Below are 17,153 nucleotides of genomic sequence, written 5' to 3'. Positions count from 1 at the left end.
TTCTCTTCTAACTCATGAAGGCTCTTCCTTTCTCTATGACCAACCCTCATTTCATATTGCCTTCGCCTCTGCCAATCTGAGAGAATTTTCAAGATGACTACATTGATCTCATATTTCCTTTCTTGGGCTCTTACCAACCTCTCATTATCAGCCTTAAATATTCTCACCTCATCCCTTAGGCTTCTCAAAGTGTCCATCCACTCTGGGTAGTGATTCCCTCCCCCTTGGCCAACTGATCTCTCTTCTTCATTATCTCTAACCCCATCACTTCCATGTTGTGTCTGGTTGGAACTGTATTCAACCATTCGAGTCTTCATCACTGTAACTTCTATGTTTTATGTTTCTTGTGATTTTTTTTCAATCACACACATTATTATAATTTTCAACATAATAAATAAACACAAAAATCATAATCATTAACTTGCATTCATTGATTTTCCATGGGAATTCCTATTGTAACAAAACAATCATGTTAATGTGGAAGCCCATTTACGAATCATATGCATCATTCATTCAATTTTTCAATGAGTGCATAATTATTAACAATAATATAATCACATCATCATCCTACTCTTGCCAAGCTTCTATCTACCAGAAAACTCACCTTATCACAAGTTTATTATCAAGCAACAATCAATAGTTCAGAACAAATTTAACACCTAAACAATCACCCAACAATTTATTTATTTTTCCAAAACTCATCACTTGCCTATGACAAAGGCCATCCAGTACAAGTATTGAACTAGGATGCTTTAATACCACTTTGTAACATATCCAACCCCTTCTTTGAAATTCGAGGAATGGGGTAGAGAACTTTTCTTCTTTTGATCAACTGCCTTTAACTTTGTGCTTCCCCCAACCAACAAAATCAAAGCCTAGTTGAAACCTCAAAATACCAGTGAGACAATCACAATGATATAGTCTCATTTCATTTTGGGCTCTCTCATATCCATATAATCCCATGACCCTAGGTCACCAAAACTCTTGCAAAATTATTAATTAAGATTCCCTTATGGAATTCCAACCTTCCATCTAAAGCTGCTACATTTTTCGGGCCTAACCACACATTTTCCTAATGGCATCCCACTACCCTAAAACCCCTATCACTTTTAAAAACTCAATCTGAAATAGTTACGGGATTCCAGTCTTTTGGGATGGCCACGTAAACTTTGCACTGTTATCGCACCAATGAAATCACTCCCTTATGGACACAACAACCCCATCATTATTATTAAAATACTTCCAGGCTAACTATTCATTGTAGCTCCGCAATTCCGCCAATTGATAGATTTGGGGAATGAAAAGTTTTCTTGTCATCATCTCTTTATGGCCCCTGAATCCCTAGTCCCTAACGCTCTATAGATTTTTAATTTACTTACAGGGTCTGACCCTTCTGAGACTTTCGACCTTCCGACTTAATGATCTCAAGAAACAGGAAAATTGTTGTCACTGTCATGTGACAGTCCCCTACCCTGACATTATTTCCATTTGTCTCTGTGACACTTGATTAAAAAAAATTACGTGATCCGGGCCTTCCAATATTTCTGACCATGTCATCACCCTCCCGATCAATCATGAAAAGGGGGAAATCGAACCCTACTAATAGGAATATTTTTTGGATTAGGGTTTTGACCGTCAAAGGGATAAATATAACCTAACCTTCCTATAAATTTAGGGCTTTTCTCCTTCGTACTAAAACAAATCCTTCATTATCATTTTCGCCATGACTCGGTGAAGGGACTTAAGACTTGCCTCATACAATGTCTTAGATAGGGATCTATGAAATCTCCCCAGACACAAGCTCTGCCACAACATAGGCTACCTCAACCCAGTCTTCTCAACCATCGCTCTGTCTCAAGGGTCCAATAGAATTCCATATTTATATCAAAGTTTTGTAACTATACTAATGGTTATCTAAGGTGTTCCATGGTGTTACCCCTCCTTAGCTTAGACAGTAGATTCTGCAATGGGTTCTCAACCTATGGGTCTTCCCTTCCCACAGATAGTGAGATCCATATATTGTGGTGTAAGCACTTCTGCGTCTGTTACCTACCACGAGCATAGTGCAGGCTCCTGAGAGATTCCCACCTCTCCTCGCACACAACAAAAGTACCTAAATTCATGTTGGCCCTGTAATTAACTCTATGGCGCCACATAGATCCTCCCAGTGCCTCACTGGAAACATGAAGACTCCAACGATATTTATCTAGCTTGCTAGAAATGCAAGGTTGAAGGCAATTTAGGTAAAGTTGATGGACTCGACTGGCCCCAGAGGAAACTTTCCCCAACATTTATTCGTTTCCTTCCATGTAACACAACAACTTGTAACTTGACAAACAAATGAATGCAAGTAAATATATACCATGCTATGTAGAGGGTCTTCCATGTAATCTTTATATTAATAAAGGGTCTAAGAATCCACTATTTTTCAAGTTTTATTCCAAGATCTCATGGCTTTAGCTACGAACTGTAACGTGGTCAATTCTTTCTCTGTTAATTTATTTATGTTCTTCCTTCCATACTATTAAACATGTATGTATATTAAGGTTCCGCTCAACATTAGGGCTTATTCTTTCTTATCATGTGGTTCATTTGTACATTTATGCATCAAATGTTGTACGTTTACCATTAGAGAATTATCACACAACATTTCTATTTTGGATTTAGCACATATATTAGTGACATATCCAAATTGAGATGTAGCACACATGTAAGCATTAACAACACAAATGTAGTCCCTGAATCCCGAACCATTTCCAACAACAATGCAACATGATTCATTAAAAGGTAAAAAAGCATACACAGATACTTATATTTGGAATTGCATGGCATCTGATTCTGGGACTAGGACTCTCCACCTAGCCATAGATAGTTGAAAACATATTTACTTACGTTTTTCATCCCTAAGAAAGATTCTAGAGTCTAGGGGGGTACTTGCCTCCTAGGACTAGTACACTAGCTGCCAACTGAAACAGTGACTCTAGAGCACCTCCTTCCTCAATCCCATCAGTTGAATGCTACTTTATTTTTCAACACAAGGAGTCCAGAGGTCCCATCCCCAAGTGCACACACAATGATTCACCCTATTTTAGGGAGTCCAGAATCCACTGTACTAATAGGGAAGTAAGAAAAAGTCTTTGTTCAAGTCTTCCTTTGCTTATGCTTTACGATGACCTCTTCCCAATCTATTACAAGGATCCAGAGTCTAATATCTCAACCCACAACCTCCAGGCGACCCAAACTATTATAGGGATCTAGAGACTCCATCCCAACCCACAACCTCCAGGGACCCAAGTTATTACAAGGCTCCATAAACCTTTGGCTCAACCCATAGTCTCGAGGGACCCAAGTTTTTATAGGGATCTAGGGATCCTATCTCAACCCAAAACATCTAAGGACCCCAAGCTGTCACAGGGATCTAGATACCAGTAACTCAACCCACATCCTCAAGGGATAGAGAACAAATCCCCTTCTCTTCTCTTCTCTTCTCTTCAGCATTTCCTGCTGACAAGGTATCATTGAATCTTCGATTCTATCTCTTCTTTTTGTTCCTCTACACATCATAGGTTTGCATGGGTGTCTCTCCCCTATCTTCCTATAGCTTTCTTTGAATCAATTTTTCTCCCTTTCATTCCCCTTAATCGTGCCTTCTCCCCCCCTTTTCGTGCTTTTTTTTTGGACTTGCCTTTGTTGTCACATCCTCGTTTCCTAGCAGTTTTCATCCCCTTCATAATCCTCTATCCTCTTTCCTTATGTTTCTTTTTAAGCAACATGGGCCTAAGTACTCTCTCTTATAGCCCATTTAATTTGAAGAGCTAATTCATTGATTCATGCACCAGCCAAACTTTAATGGATTTCTTATAATTCAGGTTTCTTTATCTGGACAAGCAACCATAACATCCCAAGAAATAAATCCTCTTCTCCAACTCTAGAATATGTGTCCCTTCGACTTAGCCCCCTTTTCTTGATTTCAAATATTGCATAATATGTACAATATATTTACAATGCAGCTTATGCGAGGACCTTGGGTGTGATTGTCACAATTTGGTTTATAACATTGGAGTTTATAACATTTTTTAGTAACAATGGGGTTTATAACATATTGGTATAAAAATCTATCCAACGTCCTATTGGGACAAACATTGCCACAATGTGGCAATCATTGTCACAATATTACATTACATTGCAACTTATCCAGTTTCACATTGCGACATTACAAAATTAGACAACCACATTTACTATTGCGGTTGACAATGTTTGACTATGTTTGTTGACTATGTTTGAGAGTGAACACTCTCAATTTCAATCAAACATAATTTCCTATTATTATTATTATTATTATTATTATTATTAGTATTAGTATTAACGGTGAAACATAGTCAGCCACATTAGTCAACAAAGTCAAAAAAGGCCAACCTTTATAGTCATTACTAAATTGTTCACCATGATCAAGTTTTGTTGTAATGTGACAATAGTTGATTCAATGTTACATTACATTGCAATTTATCCAACATCACATTTCAACATTAAAAAATTAGGGTTTAAAATTAAGGTTTATAATATTTTGTTTAATATTGAGATTATAATATTCGGTTTTATAATTTTTAGTTTATAATATATAATTATAACATGTGGGTTTATAACATTTGATTATAATATTGGGGTTTATAATATTTAGATTATAACATTCGTTTATGCCATTTTATTTATAGCATAGATTTGTAGTATTATCAACCCCAAATATAATATTATAACATTTTGTTTGTAATAATTTGGTTATATATATATATATATATATATATATATATATATATATATATATATATATATATATAATATATATATATATATATATATAACTCCTTGTATAATAGTTATAATTTTATATAGACTTAAGTCTAATATAATTAAGGTTAGGAAAATAATTATAAATGGAATTTATAATTTTGGATGAATCTTTGGGTGTGGTTTCCTAATATTAGATCAATGAAACATGAATTCTCCTTTTCGTGGAGTGCAATTGCTTGAATAAATTATATTCAAACTAGAAAGGTAAGGTAATTATCAAGCAACAACATCTCATCATTTCATCATTTTGGCATGCACGTACCTTTATTTCAAACAAATCATTATTGCAATTATTTTTCTTAGTGTGTTAAAAGAAACTGATATCTTAGACCAAATTGTAAAATATTTGACATAAATTCCTAGAAAGATTCAGAAGGTAGAAATTTTATATTTTACAAGCACGACCACATTTACTAATTTGGTTGATATACATCGATAAGAGTATATCAAGCACATATACAACCTGTCACGCCCCTACACCTGCGGTGATCTTCCAACCGCTTGTAGCGAGGTGCGGCACCACCGAGCGCTTTCTTTTTAACAATACTAACACCCGTGGACTACGCCTACTTCAACATGAACATACTTAGCTTATGTTTTTGCAACTGAATAAAGCATTATCCTTTATACTTTAGTGAAGACCATTCTCAATTATTAACCATGAACAATAAACCGAGAACATAAACAATAAGCAAGTATAAAGGGAGGGGCAACTCCAAGAAAGTCTGCCCAACAATATATTATAATAGTTTCTTCAATATTACAATACAAGTATGCTTGGCAAGCTCCAAGCCAATACTTAGAATAATTTTACAATATAAGCAACCTGCTTTACAACCGTGTGCACCCTTGCGCAAGAAGAAGAAGTGCTCACCCGAGCCTCTCAACCTTCCTACGAAGTCCTGCACACATATCTCGAACCCCGGCACGCTTATCACACTCCAACCGGCATAAAACCCAAAACTGAACCTTAGAAGACCTACGCATGAGATATTCGTAGCCTCTTTTACCCCTGCGCAGCTTTACTCCTCTTATGCGTATGAGAGAATGTGATGAACGTGTGATTCGATGCCAAATGAATGTGTGTCTTCAAGTATATATACGCACTCTTGGTACGTCGTCCTTCATGCGGCCGACCTTTACTTTTATAATTAGAACGCCCAACCTTCGTGCCAATTGTCGTCGGCTTGCCCCAACGCGTAATGCATACGTTGGTCGGCTTGTTGTGTGGCGAGCTGCCTGTCCACCTTATAAACGAGCGAGCGCCCTTTCACAGCCGCACGCACTTTAACTCGTGCCTTCGTCGTTTGGAGTGCTCGCTCTTCAATAGTTAGTCGATTTTCAAGCAGGAGGGGCGCGCGCCTTCACACGGACCTGCGAGGCGTTACATTCTCCCCCACTGGAAATCATTGTCGTCCTCGACAACATACCATCTCGGTAGCCATCCACCAAGATCATCACTCATCTGTGATGTGAACTCCTCTTCGCAAGGCGAACATCCTTGCAACATATGTAGAGACTCTTTCTCCACTATGTCTCGGCCTAATGACCACTGCCACTAAGCTCCCCATACCAAAGTATGTATCTCCATAATCCATGCTCAGGTCCATGGAAACTCCATCCATCTCATCTGCAACATGTTGTCCATATGTGTGTCTCCTCCATGTGAAGAGACCATCTCCTCAAACCAACTCTCGATGTGCCCCATTCAGGTCCATGAAGCCTCTTCATCATCTGCAATGTGCCATCCTCAAGTCTCCATAGAAACAAGTATGCACTTGTCTCATCTATCCATGTGCTGCCCATGATCCTCGATCAAATCAGCTCCCATGTGTAGAAAGTAGTTGAGTCTCGGCTCAACCCATGCTCAAGTGTATCACCAAAGCATCATCATCATCATCGTTGTAACTCCATCACCTCAAAGTGTCTCATAACGATCCTCTACATCAAGTCACTCTTCCAAGCCATGCCCATACATGTACTTTGAAAGTATGCATCCCATACTGCATCAAAGTCTCCTGACCTCAGCTCCTCAATGCATTAGATCCTCAAAGTCCACCATACATGAAGTCCCTAAAAGTCACAACAATCTCATGTCCTCATGAGCTCCATAACCCATCCCCAACCAACATCTTAGCAAGCATACAAGATGCCTCAGCTCCCCATGTAGTAGGAATGCTCCATAGCTGCTCACAAGTCCATTCAAGTCTTCAATCTTACCAACTCTTGATGTGCCCCATTCAGGTCCATGAAGTCCTCTTCATCATCTGCAATGTGCCATCCTCAAGTTCCCATGTTACACTAGCAAGTCCTCCTGCATAACATTCCTGCCTTAGCACTCCTCTTTGGATGTCCCTTGACATCTCTACAAGTGCTTCCACACAATGTCCTTGCATAGGTCTGCCGTGCTTCATGTCTTCAAGTCTCCAACCTGATGTCCATGACTAAGCTGCCCATGTAGTCCAACCAAGTAGACACATCACAACATCTGGTCATCTCATCCAAGTCTTCGATCTTCGGTTTAGTGAACTCGGTCACCCAACCATCTCATCATCATCATGTCATGAGTTCCTTCACCATAGCTCCTCCACCAAAGTGTCCACCAAGACTTGCTCTTGGTCTCGGCCATGAGAAGTCCACCCAAAACATCACAAGTGTGTGCCCTCCTCAATCTGTCCATGAGTCATGCCGGGCACTTAGCCAATTCATGTGGCTAAAGCATGACTCATTCTTCCACAACGATCATCAAGTTCCACCCTTGTCCCGGGTCCTTGCACCTTTCATCATAAGGTCACAAGTAACCCCAACAAGCTTTCCAACAACTGACAATCCTTGCTCTTCCATACAAGGTTCCATCATAGTCATCCATGGTAAGATGTCCTCTTGCCTTGGCAAACTGGCTTTGCCCTTCCCTGCACATGGTCCATCTTCCAAATGCCCAAATGAAACACAAGTATCAATACTTACTTCATCATCATGAGGCTCCTCCATGTGAGTGACCTCATCCATCCATGTTGACAAACTGCACGACCCTGGTTCAACTTGATCAACCTCAAGTTCATCCTCCATCATAGTCGTGTTTGCAACATCTTCATCACAGAAGGGGACAACAATAGCCTTGTTGCCCTTCAAGAATTCTTGTCCAAGTATCACATCGAAGTCATTCATCTCCATCACTATGAAGTCCAACTGACCCTTCCATTCTCCCATCTATACAGGTACATCGTGTACCAAACCTGCCACCTTAGCTCTAGAGTTTACTGCCTTGACCTCCATATTAGATGTCAGCCCAGCCTCTTTTGCTAACCGTGTTGTCATAAAGTTATGTGTAGCACCTGTGTCTACCAGAGCTTGAATGGTCTTGCCATGAACCATCAAGTCTACGAAACCCAGACTATTCATCCATGATTTCTCCATAATCTTATCTGCATCGGCTTCACTTGTCATCAATTTCCAAGTGTCCTCACACTTGCTCCACCAGCTCCTGACCGAGCTCTGATACCAACTGTCACGCCCCTACACCTGCGGTGATCTTCCAACCGCTTGTAGCGAGGTGCGGCACCACCGAGCGCTTTCTTTTTAACAATACTAACACCCGTGGACTACGCCTACTTCAACATGAACATACTTAGCTTATGTTTTTGCAACTGAATAAAGCATTATCCTTTATACTTTAGTGAAGACCATTCTCAATTATTAACCATGAACAATAAACCGAGAACATCAACAATAAGCAAGTATAAAGGGAGGGGCAACTCCCAGAATGTCTGCCCAACAATATATTATAGTAGTTTCTTCAATATTACAATACAAGTATGCTTGGCAAGCTCCAAGCCAATACTTAGAATAATTTTACAATATAAGCAACCTGCTTTACAACCGTGTGCACCCTTGCGCAAGAAGAAGAAGTGCTCACCCGAGCCTCTCAACCTTCCTACGAAGTCCTGCACACATATCTCGAACCCCGGCACGCTTATCACACTCCAACCGGCATAAAACCCAAAACTGCACCTTAGAAGACCTACGCATGAGATATGCGTAGCCTCTTTTACCCCTGCGCAGCTTTACTCCTCTTATGCGTATGAGAGAATGTGATGAACATGTGATTCGATGCCAAATGAACGTGCGTCTTCAAGTATATATACGCACTCTTGGTACGTCGTCCTTCATGTGGCCGACCTTTACTTTTATAATTAGAATGCCCAACCTTCGTGCCAATTGTCGTTGGCTTGCCCCAACGCGTAATGCATACCTTGGTCGGCTTGTTGTGTGGCGAGCTGCCTGTCCACCTTATAAATGAGCGAGCGCCCTTTCACAGCCGCGCGCACTTTAACTCGTGCCTTTGTCGTTTGGAGTGCTCGCTCTTCAATAGTTAGTCGATTTTCAAGCGGGAGGGGCGCGCGCCTTCGCACGGACCTGCGAGGCGTTACACAACCGCACTAGAAAATATGGTTAATATACGCTCAACCACATTATTATATATTTATGTGGCTATTATATTAATATTGTATTATATATTAATATAAGATTATGTTATTATATAATATTATATTAATATATTAATAGTTATATTTTAAAGCATGACATAATTAACATTGCAATGTGGTTTATTAATTCCTTGAGTTTATAATATTAATCTCTTGGGTTTATTATTCCCTTTGTTTATAATATTAATCTTTTGGGTTTTTAATATTAATCCTAAGGTTTTTTAATATGAATGCTTTGCGTTGATAATGTTAATCCCTTAGGTTTAAAATATTAATAATTTTTTGGGTTTAGACTATTAATCCCTTCAGTTTATTAATATATTGCGTTTATAATATAAATCCCAAGTGTTTATAATATTACTCGTTTGGATTTTTAATATTAGTATGTTGGGTTTATTAATCCCTAGGGTTTATAATATTAATCCATTGGGTTTATAATATTAATCTCTTGGGATTATAGTATTAGCAATTTCATGGATTTATTTATCCTTTGGGTTTATTAATTTGTTGGGGTTACAACATTAATCCCAAGGGTTTTTAATGTTATTCCCTTGGGTTTATAATGTTAATCCCTTGGATTTATAATATTAACAATCTCTTGGATTTATTAATCCGTTGGGATTATAATATAAATCTTTTAGATTTATAATAGTAATGTTTTCTGTTTATTAATTGTCAGGTTAATTCATATATATATTCAGAAGAAATCACATTCAGAAATATTTCTAAATGTAATATCTTGCGAAAGTATTTCAAATATTTAAAAAATGGATCATAGAAGTTTGAATTTGAATATATATATATATATATATATAAAAGTTAAATATATAGTGTGTATATATTAATCAATGTGTAATAATTATTTGCTATAACATAATGGTAAGAGATAAATAAGTATTATTAATAATAAATTAATGCTAATATTATGTTATATGTTATTTATATAGTAGTTTGAAGTATAACTATCAATATATTAATATAATATTATGTAATAACATAATATTATATTAATATATAATATAATAATTATAAATATATAAATATAGATTAGTGTGGTTGATATAGTTTGAGTGAGCCTAATGGTTAAGAGCATGTGTTTTCTCTTAAGAAAACACAGGTTGAAAACTAGGAAAAGTAGAGTATGTATCTTTCGTAAACTTAACAATCAAATCATTGAATTGTATATCAATCATATTTAATACTAATAGAAAACATATTAAAACTAATGAATATCATAAATGCAAAATATTAATAAATATAATTTAACTACAAACAAATTATAACTAAAATAGATACCATGCCACAGAGGCAAAATATTAGTAAATATAATCTAGCTATAAACAAATTATAACTAAAATGGATACCATAATTGCAATAAAATAATACCATAATAGTTACTCAATCGAGAGGAATACAAAACAATTACAAATTTGGTTAGAGATAAGTAAAATAACACCTCGCATCACAATGTTGCTGTGAGGGCTCCCAATTTAGAGTTAAAACATAGTATTTATTTTCTAAACCTTGGGACACCGAATAGATTAACATAATGGAATTCTAATGGGAAAAAATTATTTGATTGCCTCATCAATAGGTTGTTCTAGATAAATTGGATTCTACCGACAAAATATATAGAAGTCTTCGTTAAAGTAATTACGGGACTATATTGATTTTGGAGTAGAAGGCGATTTTTATATATAGCAACCACTTGGTTATTTTTATTTTATGCGTGTTACGTAGTAATAATTATATAGTAATAAGAGATAGAGAGATTAAATTTATATCTAATTATATAGTAATGAGAGAAAGAGAAAGATTAAATTTATATCAAACTAAACTCTATGTTTTTTCTACTTTTCAATTTAATTAAAAGAGAATATAGATAATTTAATTAAAATTTTTGGATAGAAGAACATAGATATACATAGGTATCAGATTCTGCTTTCGTTTGATTTCTAAGCCAAAAACAACGAGAAGATGCTGAAAAATAAATAAGTTGCATACAACAGCTCCGGGAATTCCGGAAAGAAACATAATTTATAACATCATATCAACCTCATCCTCATTTCAAAGCTCCCTCTGTTTATCTTTAATGGGTTAACTTCGAAGGAAAAACAACAATATTGGGTTCACTTTCTAATAGAATTTTTTCCGGCCCTATATGACTGCTAATATTTTTAGAAATAACTCTTATAACTTAATTATTGATTTATTCTCTCTTAAGAAGAGAATAAAGTACATTATAAACAACTTTGTTGACAGTTTTTATTATGATATATACTAAATTATTAAAAATTTATAACATAAACTGGAGATAAGTAATTTTTTAAATATATATTAATAAACAACACGCAAATATATAATGCATAATAAAAATTAAATTTTTAATATTAAAATACATACTAATTGGCTTTCACCCGACAAAATAAATTATAACAATGCACAATATATATGTAGGAAAAGGAAAAAGAAAATGTAATATTAACCACTACGTAAGGAACATGATCATAAATCAATCAAAACATTGGGGCTCAGCAATATGAGTATAAATGTAATATTAACCACTAAGTAAGGAACATGATCATAAATCAATCAAAACATTGGGGCTCATCAATATCGATACTCATATGAAAGTTAGGAAAGTTACCTCGGTATTTACCCAATTTATTTAAGCATAATGCAATTCTCATCATCATCGCCATAACGTCTAACAGAAGCACTAAGCACAATACATCGCCATAACATCTCACACAACCAAGCAAAACAACAAATTAAACAAACTACTAAGGATGGCGGGAAGACCCGGGCTACCCCAAACCTAATTTACCAAATTCAAAACACAACTCAGTGGTAACCTCAAGCTTGGAAACGCAAAGAGAGGAATTTCTCTGGGAATAGACATTGCATGTGCTTCCTTCATATCCAGTTGGGACGGATCACCTTCAACTCTCTAGTTAAAAATGTCCACCAACTGAGCTAATGCAAGCGAAATAGTGGGAATAGCCAAAGGGGCCCCTAGGCATCCTCTCCTTCTTGCCCCAAATGGAAGCATCCTCAAGTCTTGTGTACTTGTTATGTCCGTATAATCATTGTGTCCACTGAATTCCTCCATAAATCTTTCCGGTTTGAACTCTGAAGCATCTTTTCCCCATACATTAGGATCCCTTCCTATCGCCCATAGATTCACCAATAACATTGTTTTTTTAGGTATATGATATTCTCCTACTGTAATGCCCTCTGCAGATTCACGAGGAATGCCTGGCGGCCCTGCTAGGTATAATCGTAACGTCTCTCTGACCACACTGTGGAGGTATTTCATGCTTGCTACTTCTGACTCCTTAACTTTGGCATGTTTTCCAATTGTACATTCAATTTCTTCCTGCAACCTCTTCATTGCATGGGGATGTCTGAGCACCTCACTCATTGCCCATTCTAAGGTAATGGCCGTCGTCTCCATTCCGGAGGCGAACATGTCTTGACAAATCCATACAAATTCAACTCATTTCTCATGTTAGTAGAAAACTGAAAGAGAAAACGAGGCCCGAGAGACTTACAAACATAATTGCCTTGATGGTTTCTCGCGTGATCTTGTCGTCCGTCTTATCACTCTGGATCTGAAGAAGTACATCGACGAAGACTTTACCATATTCTGCCTTTGCCTTTGTCTGGCCATTTGAGGTTGAATCCATGCCATGATCCATATGGTCATCTATTACTTTCTCAACAAATGCATCAAATATTTTGTTGGCCTTCTTTATTCGTCGATTTTTACCTTGCAAATCAAGCCAATCCAAAGAAGGAACAAAGTTTCCAATGTTAAAAGATCCCGCCACAGCTGACCCTTCTAACACTAGATCCCTGAATCTTTCGCCACTGCTACCCAAATCATTGTTACAAAATTTCTTCGTCACTAACATTCGCCAAATTATATTGGTGGTGTGGGTAAAGAAGGCATTGCTGACATTCACGACAATTGTGCCACTCTCACTCTCCCCCCAAATGGAATGGATCATGGAAGATACCTCTTCTTCTTGGACATCCTTGAAGAACTCAATTCTTCTGGGAGCCAGCAATTCTGTAACGCATATTTTTCTCACGTATTTCCAATAATCTCTATAGGGAGTCACTATCAAACCCTTGAAATCGTAGGATAAGTATTTTGCGGTCTTTGTTAGAAGCCGGTTGGCAAAGACCAAATCGTGTGTTTTGAGAAAGTGCTTAGCCATCTCAGAAGATGAAACGACCACAGTGGGGTTAGAGCCAAAGCGCAGAAACATGACGGGGCCATATTTTTCTGCAAGATATAAGAGAACAAAAGCACTCAAAAAACTTGATCGGTTCATTACTGAGCTTGGCAATTTATACACATTTGTAGCTACGGATACACAATAACTGCACCAGATTAGCCGACTACTGAATAGTGATCGGCACCGTCTGAACAGTGAGCGGTGCCGATCGTGATTAATGCTTGACACCTCCCCTTAATCACAATCTACATGTTAACTTTCCTGTTGGTCTAAGTCTCAGCTAGGCTTACAACATAATTTGGATTTTCTACAATGCACAACTTACCTCTACATATTTCAAATTTAGCCTTTCCAAGCGGCTTGGTGAATATGTCAGCGACATTTTCATTTGTATTACAATATGATAAGTCAATTTTTTTTTATTGCAATTTTTCTCTTACAAAATGATGTTGTGCGTCAATGTGTTTTGTCCTTGCATGATATATGGGATTGTTCGCCAACTTGATAGTGCTTTGATTGTCACATCTGATTACTATAGGTGCTTGTCGTGTTTCTCCAACATCTTCAAGTATCCTCCTAAGCCATATTGCTTCACAGGTAGCACTGCATAATGCTTTATACTCAGCTTCAGTGGATGACAATGAAACAGTTCGTTGTTTCTTACTGCTCCATGATATTGGTCCTGAACCAATATCGAACACGTATCCAGTAGTAGATTTCCTATCATCTAGATTTCCAGCCCAGTCAGAATCAAAATAATCTGCCAATTCAACATCAAATTCATCAGTATACATAATACCAAAATTAAGTGTTCCTTTCAAATATCGAAGGACTTTCTTTGCTGCTTTCCAGTGGCTTTCACAAGGCTTAGCCATGAAATGCCTAAGTATGCTGACAGAATATGCTATATCTGGCCTAGTAATGGTGAGATAGTTCAGACAATTCACTTTCACTTTTTTTTTCAGATAGCATGAAAATTCTTTGCTTCAAATGATATTTGGAAAGCACTTCAATATCACACATTGCAAGCAGAGTGTTGGCCTCTGCATCACCCAAGAAAATTCTCAAACCTCAAACCTTGCATTATAGCTTTACACGACTCAGACCATGGCAATGGCAAAAAAACTACTCATCCGCTTCAGCGAATGCAGTAGTGGCAGAAGAAGAAGTAGAAATAGACTAGAGAAAGCTCCTAGCTGACTACGATCCCGCAACCTTCAACCCCACAGCCAGCACCAGTATGCATAGCAGTGTTGCTCTTAAAGAAGTGATTAAATACACAATGTTCTCACACAATCAGCAGTGTCTCCAACAAAGGCATCGACCAATTACACAGGGGGCAATCTCAAATTACACTACTCGGCTTTCCAATTACACGACTTGGCTTACACAATAAACTCATCTCACCTCACCATGACAGTGATATCTCCACACATGGAGCGTGGGAATATTACTCCTATCCACAACACACACCACCGAGACTCATACGGAGCTCTGATACATATCAGAGAACAAAAGCACTCAAAAAACTTGATTGGTTCATCACTAAGCTTGGCAATTTATACACATTTCTAGCTAAGGATACACAATAGCTACGCCGGATTAGCCGACTACTGAATAGTGATTGGCGCCATCTGAACAGTGAGCGGCGCCGATCGTGATTAATGCCTGACACAAGATTCTTGAGAGCACGGTGAGCAGGCAGACTCAATTGATGAATATTTCCTATAATTGGCCACAGACAGGGTCCTGGAGGCAATCTGGTGTTGTTTCTTCTTCTCTTGCGCTGCAATATCTGAAAGAAGAATAACAAAGTCACGAATCCAATAGCTGATGCAGTTAATATTGCAGACAGAGTCGGAGTACGAACCAAGTCGTTAAACCACATTTTGAACAAGCTGTAGCGCATACTGATGTAAGGAAAGATTTGCATTCTTCAAAACTAAGAAAACCTCAATAAAATGGAAGGCCGGCCGCTTACTGTAACGCTTCCCACATATTCTTGCTTTATGCATCAAAGAAAGAGGCTACTTGACGAATACAGAAATCAACAACTAACATGTCCTCAGCATTCGATTGAAAGAAGAACCTCATTTTCTGTCATAAGTCAAAAAAACGCGCTGAGTTGGGTCGAGCACGGTTAAATTGAATATGACCACTTGATTGGGATAGGCATGAATGAAGCATATTATATTATTTCTCCTTTATTTTAATATCGGTATATAGTTTTGATTTTTCTTCAAAGATGTGATAAAGGGCCCGTGTGTGTTATTAGCTATGAAAAATTAATATTTTCGATGTAATTGCTTTTAAGCTAATTGTTTGCATACTATGTTTATTTTGGAATAGGTTTGGTAATTTAATTTGTGTTTTTAAATAGTTATTAGTATTTTTGAAATTTATTTTTTATTTCTAAATAATTGTTAAGATGGGAAGCTGAAATTTAATTTTAAAAATAGTTTTGGTTTTTTTAATTAAAATTAAAATATGATTTTTTAATTAGACTTTTTCAAAGAAATGGAAGAGAGTCAAATCTATAATATCAAAGATATTCGCATAAAACAGTTGAGTCAATTAATTTAATTAAAAATAGTTTTTTTTATTTAAATTAAAATTAAAATATGAGAAACTTTGAAATGTTTTCCAATTAGGTTTTTTAAAAAAAAAATGGAAGAGAGTCAAATCTATAATATCAAAGAAATTTGCATCTACTCTAAATCAGTTGAATCAATTAATTTAATTAAAAAATATTATATCAACCAATATTATTAAACACTAATAATTTATTATTAATTTACTATATTCCTTTTACACATTATTTATCAATCTATATATTTTAGATTAAGTGATGTATTCATTTTTTTATTATTAATAAGATGGAAGGCTAACCGCTCACTGTAACCACGCGGAGCTAAAAGCATTTCCTAGACATTCATGCTTTATTCACGCAACACGCTGCTTTGACGAAAACAGACATCAACCACTCAAATGTCCGGAGCATTCTTTGATGGAAAGAAGAACATCATTTTCTGTTGTAAATCAAAGAAGCGCGCTGAGTTTGGCCGAGCACAGTTAAATTGAATATTCACCACTGGATTGCGATACGCATGAACGAAGCATATTATATCTATATATATATATATATAAAAGAGGTGAAATTATAATGGATTAGTCTGTGCTGTTAGTTATGAATATGATTTTTTTTAATGTATATGTTATTTTTTTAGCATATTTATTTTGAAATAAGTTAAAATGAATTTTTTTTTACTGTAAATGTTATTTTGATAGCATATTTATTTTGGAATAAATTTTATAACTTTAATATGTGTTTTTAAATAGTTAAAATTTATCTTTAAAACTAGCATTTTTGTGTATGTTTTTGTTTTATTTTTCAATGAAACAATGAGAAACCCAAAGTATTTTCTCATATTTATTGGATAATAAATTGGATAAAACATAAACCTTGATCATGGGGCTTCCCTGCGCGAAATGGAAGACAATAAAACCCATCATGAAGAATAATTAGTAGCCATATTAAAGAAATTCATATTTAGTTTTAATTATTTATTGT

The 17,153-nt window shown here is 36.4% G+C and overlaps 2 pseudogenes; both read right to left on the bottom strand.

Annotated features, from left to right (window-relative positions):
* Positions 1-12,285: 12,285 nt before the first annotated feature.
* LOC149252307 (cytochrome P450 750A1 pseudogene) lies at positions 12,286-12,792 on the bottom strand (annotated as a pseudogene).
* Positions 12,793-12,841: 49 nt separating this feature from the next.
* Positions 12,842-13,678, bottom strand: LOC149252306 (cytochrome P450 750A1 pseudogene; annotated as a pseudogene).
* Between the last annotated feature and the right edge of the window lie 3,475 nt (positions 13,679-17,153).

Source organism: Pinus tabuliformis, chromosome 7 (genome assembly GCF_031772625.1).
Source record: "Pinus tabuliformis cultivar Carrire ecotype Pingquan chromosome 7, CPIR1, whole genome shotgun sequence".
Taxonomy (NCBI): Eukaryota; Viridiplantae; Streptophyta; class Pinopsida; order Pinales; family Pinaceae; genus Pinus; species Pinus tabuliformis.
The sequence above is the reverse complement of the archived record's forward strand: the minus strand, read 5'-3'. Positions and strand labels throughout refer to the sequence as shown.